Consider the following 4,829-nt stretch of genomic DNA (forward strand, 5'->3'; position numbering starts at 1 on the left):
AGGTACTGCTGGGATTTGAACCCAGGATCTCCTGTTTACTAGACAGGCGCTTTGACCAGCTAAGCCACAGCACCTCTGGACGTGATTCTTTCCAAGCTCCTTAGATTCATTTGGACTATTTTTCCCCTAACTAAACTGAGTTAACTTCAGTAACTACTTCCTCCAAACCATCAACTTGTCTTAAAGACCCCAATCTTACAAGGCTGTTCAAGGAAGTTTAATGTTTTCATTTTAAAAACGAGCAGCCGCTGTCAGTTATTAAGCTGTATGTACCACAGGCCTTCAAGCTGGCAGTAGTTAAACCATTACTTTAAAAGCCATCACTGGACCCAGCAGTCTTAGTTAATTATAGGCCAACCTCCAACCTTCCTTTATAAGGTTGTAGCTGTAAAATGCTTCTGTAAATGATCATCTGCAGAGGAATGGCTTATTTGAGGAGTTTCAGTCAGGTTTCAGAGCTCATCACAGAAACAGCTTTACAAATGATCTTCTTATGGCCTCTGACAGTGAACTCATGTCTGTGCTTGTCCTGCTGGACCTCAGACCTCATACTGTTGACCATAATATTTAATTATAGCTATTAGAGCATGCTGTAGGTGTTAAAGGTCTATCTAATGGATACCTATTTGTTCATGTAAGTGGACAAATCTAATTCTTTATGCACTAAGGTTACAAATATGTAAAAGTGCTTTCTGCTGTTTGTGCAGCATTAGAAATATCCTGTTTCAGAGTGCAGCTGAAAAACTAGTTCATGGATTTATTACTTTCAGACTACTGTAATTTGTTATTATCAGGATGTCCTACTGAACTCCCTGAAATGCTTTCAGTTGATCCAAAATGCTGCAGCAGGAGTACTGACAGGGACTAAAAAAGAGAGAGCATATTTCTCCTATACTGGCTTCCCTTCATCGACTCCATGTTAAATCCAGAATTGAATTTAAAATCCTCGTCAAGTACAAGGTCTTGAATAATCGGGCCCCATCTTATCTTAATGACCTAGTAGTACCATATCACCCCATTAGAGCACTTCGCTCTCAGACTGCAGGCTGACTAAAGTACTTAAAAGTAAAATGAGACAGAGCCTTCAGTTTTCAACCCCTCTTCTGTGGAACAAGCTCCCAGTTTGAATTGGGGAGACAGGCACGCTCTCTACTTTTAAGATTAGGCTTAAAATTTTTCCTTTTGATGACTCAGCTCGTTAGGGCTGTAACAGGTGACCCTGGATCCAATAGGCTATGGCTGCTTGGGGCTTCTCATGAAGCTCTGACTGTTTCCTTCTTCACTCACCTTTTTTTATGCAGTCAGAGGTAACGAAGTACAAACACTTTGTATACTCTGCAGGTAGAATTTTGGCACAACACAGAAGGACTGCAGATGTCCATAAGTTCGGGTTGCGTATTTCAGCATCTAGCTTGCTCTACAGAAGACCAGCAAGAGTAAAGGCAGTAATTTTTTTAAGCAGCAGGTAATTTTAAATGCAGCTTTTCTATGAGCTCAACAAAACAGAACTGTGCATTTTGTCACACAGTGTGTTGCTAGCTAAAGGACTAGCTGCTGTATTTCACAGGAAGAGAAAAGAAAGAGCTAACTCCACTCAGAGATGGAGAAAGAGAAAAAAGAGGGCAGGAAAGGAAGAGAGCTTAGATTAGGACTGCTCAGTGGTGATAAACTGGACATTTTCAAGCTTACATCTAAGTCCTCGTGTTTAAATCAGATATTGGGTCTGTATATTTGACATAATGTTTTTCCATGTTGTCAAACATACTACAAAACAAACTGAGGTAGGCTAACTGTGTTATTATTTAAAGGTAAGAGGCAAAGTAACCCTCTATAATGTAGGCAATTTAAAAAAAATCCCTCTTTTTCTCTGTTCATGTTCTGCTTACCTGATTTAAACTGAGTACCTTGATTAGAATCAAAACTTAGACTGAAATAAAGTTGGTATTTCTATCTACTAATATTATTTTATTGTCACATTAATATTGCACAAGGTTCAGTCAGCTTTGCACAAAAATAGATGGTAGAAATGTTCTTCAAGGAGCTACGTTTTCACTTTTACTTGCATAAAGAAGTTCAATCTGTACTTTAACTTTTACTGGAGTATTTTTCAACACTAGTATCTGTTCTTCGGGTGGCTGTAGCTCAGGTGGCAGAGCAGCTCAGCCACTAACCAGAAGGTCGGTGGTTTGATCCCAGGCTGCTCCTTGTCTGCATGCCAAATATCCTCGGGCAAGATACTAACCTCATGTTGCTCTCCGATGCATCCATGTGAATGTGTATGACTGTTAGATACTCAGCACTTAAACTTAGAAGAAGTGCTTGTGTGAATGAATTAGTTATACGAAGTGCTTTGAGTGCTCAGACAGAGTAGAAAAGCACTATATAAGAACCAGTCCATTTACTTCTGCTCAAGTACAGAATTACGGGACCTCCTCAGAGTGCAGAACATAAACTATGTTTAATGTTGTTAAATAAATATTTACTAAATATTTTAAAAGAACAAATCCCGTTTTTCTTCCTTTTTTTCTATTCTTCCTTAGTCTTGTCAAAGTGATTTGTTTATAGTAGTGAAAGCTAAAGTTAAACAGTCTTTTTAACTATGGTCTGCATACAGAATGAATGACTGGGTTCATGGAAACTTATTAACACTAACAAAGAACAGTTACATTTAAAATCTACTTTGGAAATGTTACTATAACACAAACGGCAGTGTGTGAATGTCATGCTTTCTGACAAAGTCAACAAAATCACGAGGCTGAGATTTTTGGCCATCATTTTGTAACCTCGAAAGGTTCAAGGTTGTAGTCAATACACCGCCCCCCCGCCCCCCCCCCCCCCCCCCCCCCTTTTGGGTCCACTCTAACAAACACACCTGCGCACCCTCCGTGAAAGCCATTTTATGACCATCGCTTTTCATTATTCAGTAACTTGCAACATACTGTAACGATACAGCTTGTATTATTCATTAAGAAAATCTTTGGCAGCGGATGAGTGGTGTGATTTAAATATCATACAGAAAACGTATGACATTTTTTTAAGTTGCATTTTTCTTTTCTTTCTTTCTCTGTTAGAGTTGTTCCTTTGCTTTACAATGCCAGCTTTTGACCATTGCCAGGTTTTCAGGTTGAATGGCTGCTTTTGTTTGCCTACTCTAAAGTACAGTCTGTTAATGAACCATAATGTCACATGTTTTAACATTGACCTTTTAAAGCCAGTTGACCGCCCACACTACAAAACGGGTTCATTCACCAGCAGAAGTTAAATAAAAAAAGGCTTTTTTCCACTTTTTTCTTTGTTCCTGTCCAGCAATGTAAGAATCAGAATTGTTGTCTGAAGGCCAAAAAATACCCCACACATTTACGTTCCCAAATGGACCATTTGCTGTAATAGTCTAGTTGATCGTCATATTTTACTAGAATTTTTGAGTCTATCACAGCAGACAAGTCACTCACAAACTCAATGACAATCACTTCCAGGGAAGAACAGAGATGGGTGTAGGAGGTCTATTCATAAAGAGAACACAGATTAGACTGAAGGCAAACACAGATGGGTGAAACAGTTAGTTAGAGCCGGGGCTACACTGACGCGAGTGGCACAACGATCCAGCGTCGATCGATTGTCTTAAGTATTTGTATAGCGCTTTACTAGTCCCTAAGGACCCCAAAGCGCTTTACACACTCAGTCATCCACACATTCACACACTGATGATGGCAGCTACAGGGTAGCCACAGCCACCCTGGGGTGCACTGACAGAGGCAAGGCTGCCGGTCACTGGCGCCACCAGGCCCTCTGACCACCACCAGCAGGCAACGGGTAAAGTGTCTTGCCCAAGGACACAACGATTGAGACTGTGGGAGCCGGGGCTCGAACCAGCAATCTTTCGATTGCAAGGCAAACTCCCAATTCTTGAGCCACGATCGCCCCACAGTAGTGTCAGGAATGCTGAGATAATGAGCAGCAGGTGAGAGGATGTCTCGCAGGTGTTGGCCAAAAGCTGGAACCCATCATGAGTTCCGCACAGGCGGAATACATATATGTGTATATATTGTTCTGAAATTTCAAGATTAAAGTTAAAAATCTATTTTGAGAAATTGTGGCAATTACAGTTGTTGTTTCAAGACAAATTGCCATGGTTGCTATACCCTCTGAGTTAGCGAAATTGTACTTTAAAAGAGGAAGGAAATGACTTTTCTTTTAGCACATAAACACAGGCTGGGGATGAGTGTAAGCACACTGAAAAGATCTGTTGAGACGGATAAACAGACAAACTTGGAAGAGTGGATTTGTAAAATAATGAAGTGGCTGGCAGTGGACTGCAAAGGATATAGATGCTTACACCCATTTACATGACATTTTGACTTTTTAAAAAAAAATAGTCTTCCATATCTTACATATTGTGTGGAAGTGTGGGGAAACACATATAAAAATACAACTAATCCATTAGTCACAGTACAGAAACGAGCACTGCGTATTATTCACAAGGCTGGTTATCTAGATCATACTCACAAATTCTTTCTTCAGGCAAAGTTACTTAAATTCCAGGATCTGGTTAATTACAATACATCCATAATTTTGTATAAAGCTTTTACTAAACTTTTACCGGCAAATTTACAAACTAGATTTGAAATTCGAGAAAAGGTTTATAATGTGAGAGGCTTTGGAGAATTCAAATTACCCAGAACTCGAACAACCCGTAAAGGTTTTTGTGTGTCTGTATGTGGTGTGAAAATCTGGAACAGTCTGAGTTTACAACTGAAACAATGCAAAAATATTCATAGATTTAAATTTCTCTACAAACAGTTGGTCTGGTCACAGTATACTCAATGATG

General features: G+C 39.7%; 1 non-coding gene across 1 annotated transcript; it reads right to left on the reverse strand.

Annotated features, from left to right (window-relative positions):
- trnat-agu lies at positions 1-74 on the reverse strand. The gene has a single exon. It is a non-coding gene; the product is annotated as a tRNA-Thr (tRNA).
- Between the last annotated feature and the right edge of the window lie 4,755 nt (positions 75-4,829).

Source organism: Haplochromis burtoni, unplaced genomic scaffold, assembly GCF_018398535.1.
Source record: "Haplochromis burtoni strain Fernald_Lab_line unplaced genomic scaffold, NCSU_Asbu1 Contig_249, whole genome shotgun sequence".
NCBI classification, from domain to species: Eukaryota; Metazoa; Chordata; class Actinopteri; order Cichliformes; family Cichlidae; genus Haplochromis; species Haplochromis burtoni.